This window comes from Geospiza fortis, unplaced genomic scaffold, assembly GCF_000277835.1.
Source record: "Geospiza fortis unplaced genomic scaffold, GeoFor_1.0 scaffold271, whole genome shotgun sequence".
In the NCBI taxonomy this organism is placed as follows: Eukaryota; Metazoa; Chordata; class Aves; order Passeriformes; family Thraupidae; genus Geospiza; species Geospiza fortis.
Genome location: NW_005054405.1, coordinates 75,630 through 88,736, shown reverse-complemented (window position 1 = coordinate 88,736; position 13,107 = coordinate 75,630).

Sequence of the window (13,107 nt, the reverse complement as noted above, 5' to 3'; positions counted from 1 at the left end):
TAATTCATCACTGACTTCAACCAACTCTGTAGCAAGTGTGACAATTTACCACACCCCTCTTTGCCTGCTGCCCTCAAAGAGAGGAACCTGTTGGCATTAACCTGGCACACAGCAGCAATGGTTTTGTGTTTGCTGAGAACATTTTTCATCACAAAATAACATTTAAACACAGAGAAGTTTGGCTGCAGGAAAACGTTCATTTCAAGGACATTTTACTATTGAGAAAATAAAAAGCAAAACCCTTTCACAATCACAGAACATTTCACACTGATGTTTTGGAGATGCAATGCCAGGTACTTTCTTTAGAAATAACTTTTCTGAAATATTTGGTACTGGTCCAAGTGCAGTTCGGGTGGCAAGAGCACATCTTGAATTTTCTAACTGACTTTGTTTGACAGATCCAGACTGAAATTGTTTTAAACACTTTGTTTGTTTATTTTTTTTGAGGGAATGGGGAAGGCACAATATTTTCCTGGTTTGAGCCAAGAAAAACTGTTCAGATTGCAGTATTAACCTCTCAGCTACGAAGTCCCATTCACAGATTTTTATATTTCATTTTTCTGTTGAGAAATTCTCCATGGCTCCATGTGTTAGTTGTCCTAAGCCCCCTTGCAGTTTCTTGGTGATAGTGGGAGCAGCTCAGTGGGAACCCATTCCTGAGCTCCCAGGCCAAGGTGCCACAGGCATTTTGAGGAAGACTCTGATGTGCCATCATCCCTTGTCATCTCCAAGGAGCTGCCAACCGGGGGGCAGCTGAGGAATGTCCTGATGGCTGAAGGTGCCCTGTGCCTGCTTCTGGACTGGCCCTTCTTTCACTCCAGCACCAAAACATCATTAAAGGCATCTGGGAGGGACTCAGGGCAGCGTGTGAGAGGTCAGAGTGGAACGTCTTCTAGCAGCTGAGCTCAGGCTCATGGCCATGGCCCAGAGCATCTTTAAAGGCTGCATTCCTGTTTTGTTTGGCAGGAGAGTTCTCTTGAAAATGGATTTCCTGTTATTTTCACTTCCTCCCTTATCCATCAACACAAATTATCTTTTCTTCCTTCTTTCTTGGCTTTCCTCACCACAGACACTGCTGGTCAGCTTATTCATGTGGAATCTGGCATTTGCTAACTGATCTGATTAGAGCTAATTACTAATTATTTGTATTACTACAACCCTGATGTTATACGCACCATGGGAATATAATTTAATTATGGAATAATATCAATCAGATGCATAAATTAAAATGTTCACATATTAATATGAACCAATTTTCTACTTTCAGCTGTATGATCTGTCAGTCTTGGAGGAGAAAAAAAAAGGTCTTTTTTTCTCCTCTTTCTTGGAGGAGAAAAAAAAAAACTCTTCTCCAAATGGGGAATTCTCCAAAATCAGGGAGAGGGGCTCACAATTGAATGAATGGGATAATTTCTAGGTGTGTAAGAAGAATTCTTTCTGGAAAGATTTTTAACAAAAAAAGCTGTGACTGAATACCATTTTAAGTTCTACAGCTCTCTCCATGAGGATGGTTCTGGGCAGGATTAGGTGCAGGATTTACTCCCACTTCCCAGCCTTGCACAGATAGCTGGCACAAAGCTGCCTGTCCCCTCAGTGATGTTTGGGGCAGACATGGGCCTGGGTGCTGGGTCAGGGGTGAGATAATTGTAAGGAGATGTTTCTCCTGGAAAAACACCCTGCAGAAACTCAGAGCAGGTGCTCCCAGGCTCTCCTGGACTGGTTACTCCTGACTTGGGAAAAGCCAAATGGGGTATGTTGGCCTCAGCCCCATCACCAGCCCACCAGGAGTTACCCTATGCGACCTTCTGCCATGCAGCCAAAGTGGAGCTGTGGCCACACAGCACCCTTAAAACACCTGAAAACAGCCACCCTACGAATCATGCACACACCTTCCAACCAAAACCAGCCAGGGTCAGAGGTCTTCTCCCAGAGTTCCTCCCCTGTGACTCAGGAGCTCACTGGTATGGTGGTCACAGAGAAGACATCTCTTTGCAAAAGTTTTTTTATTACCAAACTCCAGGCAGGCACTGTTCTTTATAAGCTCTTCCCTGTATCTTCCCTGGCAATCATTTCTCTTTGAGGTCCCACACCTGAGTTCTCCCAAGTTTAGGTGTCCTTTCCCATGGTAATCCAGGTGTGTGCAGCCATCACCCACAGGTGGATGGGACAGTTCAGTGCCACCCTTCTAGCCACATTTTTCTGGGCAAAGCAACAGCTACAAGATATTTCCAGCTTCTCCTGGGAGTGGAAGAGCCTTTGCCACACCCTGGCTCCATCTGCACCCAGTCTGCTGGGAAATGGTGAAACTCACCCTTTCCAAAGGACTTCCAGCAAATAATGAGGGACTTATCAACTCTGCATAGCCCTATGGATGCCAATTTACTGTTATTGTACAATGTCTATTGATGAAGACAGCTGTGGAACAATAGCAGGTAATGAATATATTGGAGGGAGCAGAAGATACATCTTGAATGTGTAACTAGATCCTGCTTTGACTCCAATTTCTCTGCTTAATCGTGGGTGTGCTGTATGCATTCACCACACACAATAGAGCTAAACCCAGGAACTGTTTGCAACACTTGTTACCTCTGGAGAATTCAAAAAAATGAGTGAAAGGAAATGTACTTCTGTTTTCTGGAATGTCAGCTGAGTGATTATGAATTTCAAACGCTCAGCTACAGGCAGGAACTGAAATACCAGCATCTCCTGCTCCTTTTCTACACTTCTTTCTTCAGAACTAATTTTTTTTCTTTCTTCTTCTGTTCCTTTGATTTTCTCCACTGTTGCTGATGTGGCTTGCATCAACAAAAAAACCTTGAATGCCACCAGCATAAGAAAGCTTTGAATACACCAGCCTGGAGCTTGGATAGCCAAACACTCAGACCATGAAACCAGGATACAAGTGCCTGGTCAGAAGAAGTTTGAACCATGATACCTTTTGTATTTGGTGTCACCATAATATATGATGAAAATCCCTTCACCAGGATTTTTTTCTCCTGAGAAGCTGAGAAGCCTCAGGAAAGAATGAAAACAATAATTATCTGATTGCTTTGGAATGTGGGTTGGAGATTGTTTACCAACAGGTGAATGTTTGATTGGTTCCATGTGAATTGTGTTGACTTAATGACCAATCTCTCATCTCTTCCCTCGTCCTGGGGACCCTCACAAACGCCACACTTTGGTTTTCAATTTTTCTGAGTGTTTGGGTTTTGGGTTTTTGTGGGAACCCAGGGCACAGGGAACATTTCTCTGTCTGCTCTGAGGGGTTCTGACCCCCAGAGAAACACTGCCTTTAACCTTTGCCCATGGAAAGGACTTCCAAGACTTTGAGATAGACTGGAATCTACCAAAGTGTGAAACAGATAACAGATAGTAGTATAGTCTGTCACTTGGGTGAGAAATTTGGGTTTGGGATTTATAGTATGGTGTAGATAGGAAGCAAGATGGAGGAATTTGGGTGTAGTCCCTGTCTTCTTCTTCTTCTTCTTCTTCTTCTTCTTCTTCTTCTTCTTCTTCTTCTTCTTCTTCTTCTTCATCTACTCCATTTTCTGCAGTGTTGGTGGCACAGGGTGATTGGTCAAGGAAAGCACAGTGCAGAGGTTACATGGACAGTCAAGGGATGAATTATTGGTAGATAAGTAGAAATAATGTACGTGTTAAGAGTTAATTGGACGAGACAACTTTAAAAGACCTTGAAACTCTACATCTCGTGGCCATTTTTTGTGGTGCTTTTCCAGCGTGCTGAGCCTGGTGTGAACAGCGTGCAAAACTTTAGGTAAGATAACAATAAACAAGAAGCTGAAGACCAAAAAAGTCCCATGTGTCTCCTTTTTCCTATATAATATAATATAATATAATATAATATAATATAATAATATATCAGCCTTCTGAGAACATGGAGTCAAATTCTCATCTCTTCCCTCGTCCTGGGGACCCTCACAAACGCCACACTTTGGTTTTCAATTTTTCTGAGTGTTTGGGTTTTGGGTTTTTGTGGGAACCCAGGGCACAGGGAACATTTCTCTGTCTGCTCTGAGGGGTTCTGACCCCCAGAGAAACACTGCCTTTAACCTTTGCCCATGGAAAGGACTTCCAAGACTTTGAGATAGACTGGAATCTACCAAAGTGTGAAACAGATAACAGATAGTAGTATAGTCTGTCACTTGGGTGAGAAATTTGGGTTTGGGATTTAATTTTTTTTCTTTCTTCTTCTGTTCCTTTGATTTTCTCCACTGTTGCTGATGTGGCTTGCATCAACAAAAAAACCTTGAATGCCACCAGCATAAGAAAGCTTTGAATACACCAGCCTGGAGCTTGGATAGCCAAACACTCAGACCATGAAACCAGGATACAAGTGCCTGGTCAGAAGAAGTTTGAACCATGATACCTTTTGTATTTGGTGTCACCATAATATATGTGTGAACAGCGTGCAAAACTTTAGGTAAGATAACAATAAACAAGAAGCTGAAGACCAAAAAAGTCCCATGTGTCTCCTTTTTCCTGGCACAGAACTGCTACAGGAGGATTTCCCCCATCCAGGGAGCCCCCAGAAGGGCCCAACGTAAAACAAACATCAATAGGTTGGGTTTTTTTAATAAGATTTTAGTCCTTTTGAAAAAAAAAAAATTGTTCCCTCAGGTTTTAGGTTTTTCCTGCTGTCCTTGGGTTCCATGAGCCACTCAGCCACAGCAGAACAGAAAAGGATCCACTGCCACTGGCTCTCATTGACCTTTGGGCAGAGGACAAGCAGGCTCTGCTTGCTGAGCCTTCCCTCCTGTGGCAAAGACGCGGGGAGAAGCTGATTTGTGTGAGCAGCACTCACCAATCTGAGAGAAACAAGAAACATCAATTGGTCTGTGGGCTTGGGTCTCTTCAGCCATCAGTTCTGTGTGGAAAGCTGCAGGGAGTTTCTGAGCATCCTTTTGTGCTGTGAACTCCAAAATTAAAATGTTTCACACTTGCAGACAACTTTGAAATATTTATTTCCATCCACTTGTGCAAACTGTTCTTACTCTTTAAGACAGTGGCTAATTATTCCAACATTATTTTCAATAAAATTGAAAATAGTTTCAATAAAATCCATTCACAGGAGTCAATCTTTTTATCTCCTAAGACACATAAGTTGTATTGGAATATAAGGCTACAGAGAAATTAACTTATCTTCTTCAAGCAGTCACACTTTCTATGTATCTGTGTACATATATATGCATGTATTTTTAGCAAATGAAGCAATAAGTGTAATTTAAAACTTCAGCTAACAGAATTATATGGTTTTACAGAGAATCAGAGTTTTACAGCTCCTGCTAATTAGTACATGATGGAGCAGCTGAAAAGCTAGACCAAAAAAAGTTGCATTTAATTTTCTGACTTAATTTCTAACTACAAATTGGACTCGCTTGGTTAGTTTTTAATTTTATGTTTAAATGCTAAAGGAATATTAAGGACTCATGATTTCCAAAATTTGTGGCTGCAAAAGTTACCGAGACAAGAAGGTTTGGTTTCATCTTGACTCTCAAATGTAAAAAAAAAGAAGAAAAGACACAGGAAAATGAAGTTTTTGAGGATAAAGCTTGAAGTGAAGATGAATGGACAGCAGATGCCAAATAAAATAAGCAGAAAATGACAAAGGAGTGGTGAAGTTACCTTCTACAGACCATTTAAATTTAAAAAAAGAGAGAAGTTGTTTCGTCCTTATCTATTTCTTCTCACACCACACACAATTACACCTCTGTCACAATTCCTGTGATGAAGAACAACCAGCTCTGATTGCTGTGGGGATTTACTGCTGCAGCTCCCTTCCCAGCAGGGTTTTTTTTAGCAGTGAGTATCATAAGTCTTTCAAGAGCCTGCTTGGATGAGGTGCTTAGATGGGCTGCAAACCTTATTGCAGGCACTTCCAGAAGTTTGTAATGACCCCCTCTGACACTTAGACATGCTGAGGTTGCACTCTTCAGTCTGAGAAACCTGGAAAATGCAGACTCCAGAGCCACTCAGGCTGTGCTGTGAAACCTTTCAATGTTTTCCTCCTCTACTTTACTACTCCTATGCAACACATAAGCAAGCATGCAGTGAAAATTTCCAGTCAAACACATTCCACTGTAAAAAAACCCACAACAAAATATATTTAGCAGCAGAGCCTCTCCATCCACCACGTTCCCACCTCTGTAGCTTGGCTGGATCTCAGCACCCAGGTCTGACCCAGCCCACCCCATCAAGCCACACATGAACTTGAGCAGCAAAAGCATTTCAGCCCTGCATGAGCAGCAGTCCCAGCCTCCAGCACAGCACTGCTGCAAGACATTCCCTTTAATGTCCCTTCTACTCTGAGCCTTTCTCCTTCCCTAGGCTGTGGAAACTCTGGTAGCCCACCTGCGGGAACTCAGGGCACAGGGAATATTTCTCTGTCTGCTCTGCGGGGAGCACTGACTTTGACCCTCATTCATGCAGAAAGCTTATAAGACTTTAAGATAGATTAGAATCCACAAAAGTGTGAAATGGATTATAAAGAGTAGTGTGGGGGTATCACTTGGGTGAGAAATTTAGGTTTTGGGATTTTTAGTATGTTGTAGATGAGAACAAAATGGAGGGCACAGGGTGGTGTGTCGAGCTACTTCTTGCTTCTTTCTTCTTCATTGGTTTGGGTGGTGTTCTGTAACTGGACAGAAAAGTCCACATTGCGGGCTTCTAGGGATCAGTTATTGGGTTAAAAGAGAAAATAATCTAAGTGTCATTTCATAATTGAATAGTTTAGTCTTAACAGACCTTGTAACAAGAGATTTTTAGCCATTTTTGTGGTGCTTTTCCAGTGCGCTGAGCCTGGTGTGGACAGCGTGCAAAACTTTCGATAAGATAATAATAAACAAGAAGCTGAAGACTGAAAAAGTCCTGTGTGTCTCCTTTTCCTGACACAGAACTGCTCTAAGAGGGTTTCCCCCAGCAGGGGAATCCCCAGGGAGGGACCCAGCTTGAGGCTCAGAAATCGAGAAATCAATAACTGGTGTCCCGTGTCAAAAATAGTCATTTTAGTTCAAAGAGAAGGGGGAGATCCACCAGCAAAGAGAAAGGGTTATAACACACAAGATCATTCTGTTAATTAAGTTGGATAAAAACTGACTTCTTTTTAGAAAAACTAAAAAGCAAACTGAAGTGACACGGAGTATGAAGTTGTATTTAAAGGCTTGGCTCCCATCAAAGTGACCACCTTCATCTGGAGTTTTCTGGCTTGCCCAGTCCGGGAGACTGAGGACAGCTATAAACTCTCTATCATTAAGAGAAGAAGAGAAAGAGCATTCCCTGGTCTGCTTACTGATTCCTAGAGTCTTGGTTGGAGGTGTCTTGTGGGTCATCAATATCAGGACGGCTCATCCTTGCACCTGGAGGACGCTGTCCTTCAATTTCCATCAGCTGTACCTAGGCCACTTTGCCCTTCAAACTGCTTCCCATGGGATCCCCTGCTCTGAGGCACAGCTGGCACCCTGGTTTCCAAGAAATTCCTGTTTCTGTCTTCCCAGTGCTGTAGAGTCCAGCACAGCACAGTGTGACACAGGCTAGCAACAATTTGACAAAACTGTAAAACCACGAGCGGAGTGAAAGGGATAAATAACATCAATCCAGGACAACGCTGTAGAAATCTCCTTACAGGATCTATTCTCTGAGGAATTAAAGGAAATACAAGGCAAATCAATTGGTTTTCATGGAAAATAGGCCTTGTCAAGCAAACCTGATTTCACTCAGTGATGAGATTACAGATTTTGTTGATAAAGGGAACTGTCCAGATGTAATAGGCTTAGATCGTCAGAGCGCTTTTGACTCAGTATGAAATGATATTTGGGTTTGAAATGTTGTGCTATGTAGCATCAATAAAGCATGAAATAAACAGTTTAAGAACTGCCTACCTGACAAATATCAAGAAGAAACCAGGCAGGGGAAGCCAGAGCAGCCCTGGTGAGGTGACATGAAGAGCAGGACTATGCCCAGAACTCTTTGCTGCTTCCAGCCGTGCTCTGGGAAATGATGCAGATAAAATTGGAAAATGAAGCAAAATCCAGCAAGTCTGCAGAGACTGATAAGATGAGGCTGTGATACCAAGATATCTGGGCCACTGAGGGTGGGGGGTCAGAACTGGCTTGAAAATACACAGAAACTTCTAGAAGAGGGGCTGCAACCCAAAACAGGAGTTGCGACGGCTGTTGGGCTGAATGTGGCCTCACAGAAGAAGGATTGGCAGAAAGACAAAAAAATCTTTGTCTACCAATCAATGGCATGTGGCTGACTTTTCATGCTGTGATGAGGACATCAGTTCTGGGATAAAATGAAATCTTCTGCATGCTGGAGATCAAGAAATCATGGAAATGTCAAAGACAGAGAGGAAAAACACTACATAAACTATCCAGACCAGACCCAGCCTCTCACACACAGCTCCTTGCTGCAGGTAGAGGAGATTGGAAAGGATAATCAAGCCTTAGCAGTGCACTCTGACACACAAATAGGCCTGGGAATAAAGGACTGTGCTACTTCTAATTTACAGCTTCCTAGCCACTGTAATTTGCAATTTTTCCCAGATGAGACATTTGAATGTTAATTGTCTGCTTCCAGTTGCGAGATGGGCAGTACACATCCTGAAAAATAGCACCAGCCCCTTTTGGGAACATTAAAAAACAGCATTTCAATCTCACCTGGGCATTTTAGGGGCTTAACCAACCAAAAATTTCAGTTCTTCTTTTTTTCTTTTATTTCTATTTTTTTTTCTTTTTTAAGAACAGCAGCAAGAGGCTGTCAAAAGTGTCTTTTAACCATGTGGAGCTTGCCAAGGTGAGTTCAGCAATGCTATCTTGAGACAGCTAGACAGCATTATTTTGAAGATTTTGTTGTTTCTTTGCTTTTGGTTTTGTTTTGTTTTGTTTTTTTAAGGAAAAGGGAAAAAAAAAGGAAAAAAGAAGAAATACAGTAAGGAAAGAAAAGAGAAGGATAATGGCAACCTGTAGCCTTTCACTAGGAGAGCTGGATTTCCATGCTAAGAAATGCAGGCAGGAGCTTTCTGGAGGATACAAGACAGCTCATTGCAGGCAAGTTCTAGAATCCATGTCATTCCTCCAGGCCAGCAGATCCCCCAAGAACATGCAGACCACCATGGCAATAACACTGCAGTTCTTCTTTCAGCAGCAAATGCCGCACAGGTGCAGCAAACAGAGCTGAGTGAGCTCTCCAGCAGCACCAGCAGCTTCTGCTGCCGACTGCCCCCAGCTCCCCAGATGACTTGGAGCAGCCCAGAGGAGGAATAAAACCAGTGCAGATGGAAGGAAAAATAGGCACTGTACAGGCAGGCAGCTTCTTCTTCAAGTATTTGAGAATTAACCTTCTTGGCATGGAGCTGGACAAGAGAAGTGGTGAAAGTGCAGAAGGAATTTAGGACTGAGAGGACCATGCCTGGTTTGTGTCAGCTCATTTGGCATCACAACCAGAGCCAAGGGAGAGTTCTTGCTTGGCCTTTTCTCATGGGCTGCCTGTTTCAAGCATCAAGCTGTCTCCTATCAAGCTTTGTCTCATTTCCCTCTCCAGCATTACTTTATGCAGGCCATGTTTTCCAGCAGACACCAACAGGAGTTTCTGCCTCAGGGAAGTCTAAATTGCAGTGGGATGTGCAGAAACAAACAGGTTCCTGCCCCACAGTCAGTATCAGGCATCACCTCTTCATTACAATCATTCCTGGTGGGCAACAACACCTCACCACCACCGAGGCACGTGTAGGAAAGGTCTCCCCGTTATGTGGGAGATGAAGTAAGAGGTTTTATTAAAAAATGTTGAAAGGATCCTAAAGGTCTTATACCAGTATTATGTCTTACAGACTGGCATGCAACTCTGTTGTCTTCCCAAAGACAGCACAACCTGTCCCTCAACCCAAGGGCTGGAAGATTCAGGAGAGAATTTCATCAGGACTGGGAAGGTAACAAGGCTGTTCATCAGGTGGGTGGGATATACCAGGAAATGAATCCTAAATCACATGGTGGGGAAAAGCTGTCCAGGATGTTTCTCTTGTATATGGGCTAGCAGGGTTGAAATGGCAGCTGAATAGTGGGATTTCACAAGCTAGACCTGCATGCTTTTAACCTGAAGCATCTCTGGGCTGAAAGCTTATTTTTCTGTCCACACACTTGCCATGAGAACAAAGAGCTGCCCTACAGCCAACCCCTCGCAGCTCTAAAACAGATGGCACACATCTTCCCTCTGAAGCCTAAAATGTACTGCTCACAACACTAAAGCTAGACGTTGTCCTCTGCTCTCAAAATCCTGCTTAAAAATTCACCACAATGTTTACAGTAGAAATTTTGAGCATAATTATGGCTGTAACCCAGGTCTCTTCTTGGTTTAATCATTTCTTGCTCAGTTTAAATACCTAAAAGGTTTGCTATACTTAAAAGGTAGCAACAATAGACTCTCATACAGGCTGGGATAATTTTTTAGCTTTCAAAAAAGAAAAAACAAGCCTGAAAACATTATAAATAACTCTGAATTCTGATAGCCGTTAAATGTAAACTTCTCTTGCAAGCAGATTGCATTTATGAAACATGAAAAAATGCACAGATCAAAAAAATGCACCCTTCAGTTACAGAGATGGAGCTTGATGACTTGTGAAAAGACCCCTCAAATCTTCCCTGGGTGTTTGTCACTCTGCTGGCCTGTGAGCCAGCCCAAATTTCAGTTTGAAATTGGTTTATAGGATTCTCATAGAAACTCAAGGGAAGTGGAGTGCTAATTAAGTGTTTTTATCCCTCTAAACATCAGGTAGGACTGAAAGCAGCAGCACTGCAGCGTTTTCCCTGCAATGGCCCACTTACACCTCCTGAAGGCTCCAGACTGAGCCAGGATGGAAAATATATTTCTGCCTTTTGTGTTCTTAGCTGGCTGAGGGGGCAGGGGCTGTGCAGAGCTGTGGAGTGCATAAAACTGACTGATGCTCAAACCTGCAAGCACAAAGAGCTGCAATTGCTGCTAGGCCATCGCAGACAAATTTCCCCTGCCAGGAAAAAGCAGGATCCCCATAGGTCAGAGCTGTTATTAATAATGTGGAGAAGTCTCATTGCACACCATAAGTGCTCATTTGACCATGATAAAGACAGTGATGAGAGGAAGCACAGAGGCTTCTCAGCTCAGTGTGAATGCTGCACCTTAAATCACAGAACAAATTAAATTCGAAGAGAAAAATGCTATAAGACACTTGGCCAGGGTGCCCGAGCTGGAGAGTTATTTACAGTTTCTTTCTTTCAACAGCAAGTTTTCTGAGTGAAGCTTAAGCAAATATTCACTGGGGAATCTAATTTGTAATAGACATTGAATGCTAAAAAAATTTGAAGGCAGAGATCAGACATGCTAGAAAGAGATAGCTTCACTCACATTTAAATTATTGACCCACAGGCTTCTAAATAAGCTCTCAAGAAAAATGTATAACAGTTCAAAGTAAGAAATTTGGACATGCAGGATGCATTCCCCCTTGTAATATTCTATCCCCAGCCAACACACTGCATTAGTGCACAAGAACTGAAGATTAAATCCTTCAAAACTGTTATCTCCCTGTTAAAACTTAGGATAAACCCAGAATAATTTGAATTTTGCCATCAAAGCAAAATTGAGTCAAAATGCCATTTAAAATGGCATAAATTACTCTTCACAAACAGGACTGCAATCTCATGACCCAATCTGTACTTACCAGCTTTTTCTTTTTTTAAGTCCCTTGTTTTGAAGTGCACTAACTCCAAGACAACAATTTTCTGAACTTCTAGGTAAGCACCTAACTTCCATTGTGAACATGAAATATGAATAGTTTGACCTGGAGGATTAAAAAAATAATAAAATTAGAAATGCAAACTTTCATGTATGGAAACTGTTTAAGCTGAGGGGAAATGTGGGCCTGCTGCTGAATGGGGTTGGGGGCCTGGTGACACAGGGCACAGAAAAAAGTGAGGTGTTGAATGAATGCCTTCTTAACTTCAGCTTTTATTAGGAAGATCAATTTCAAATTTTTGATATTTTTTATTTTTTTTGAAAATTCAATTCTGAAAATTTTGAAAATTTGAAAATTTGAATTTTTTTTTTTTTTTTTTCTCCAGACCCTGGAGACCCACAGGAAAGTCTGGAGCAAGGTGGTAGAGGATCAGGTCTGGAAATGCCAAAACAAACTGGACACACATAAGACCATGGTGGGATGCACTGGACAGTGCAAAGAGAGGTGGCTGATACATCCCAGCCTCCATCCCAAAGGTTCCCTCTGCTCCAGTGATGGAGACAGCTTTGGTTCAGGGCACACTGAGCACTTTAGCAGTTTTATCAGCAAGGCCCTGCTATGTGTTTTACCTGTTTGTTTGTTCAATTGATCCTTATTGGTTTGCTTTGGCACTTGGACAAAAAGAAATTCAAATTCTTAAAAATGCCGATGCGGTTGCTTAAGTGAATCCAGCAAATACAAGTGCCAATCTCAGAAGGAAAACATACAAGCATGTTAAAATAGCAACACAGCCTCAGATGAGTCATATTCATTGAATTTTAGAACAATTTTTATTGGAGTGGACCTCCAGAGGTCAGTTAGCCCATCCATCTGCTCAAAACATGTCTAATCAGATCAAGGGATGCTTGTCAACTCCTCATGCATTACAGCCTCTGTTTTCTAAAGCCTTTTCCACCCCTCTCAGTGCATTACCAAGGAGAAGACAGCTACTACTCCTATTATTTACAGGAAGGAGCTGGAAGAAACAGTTTGTCTGATCGGAGCTGTAAATGAAACACGAACTCTCCCCGTGGGTTTTTGAATCATTTTAATGTCAGGCTGCTCTGGATCAGCCTTCCAGAGAGAACACAGGATGGAACTCAGCATGGAGCAGGTACAGCGGCACTGGGGATGCTCTCCAGCCCTACATCCACTTGCTCATCATCAGGGCACAACACAGCCCCCAGCACGAGGCCAGAGACTCCTGGTGGCCAGGGAAGACAATCTCTGAAAGGAAACCCAGACCTTTATCAGATCAGAGCATCTCTCTTAGGTGCTGTTCTCCACTAAGTGGGATCCCAGGGCACAGAGGAATGAAGAACTAACACTGGCATCATACACAGGCATTC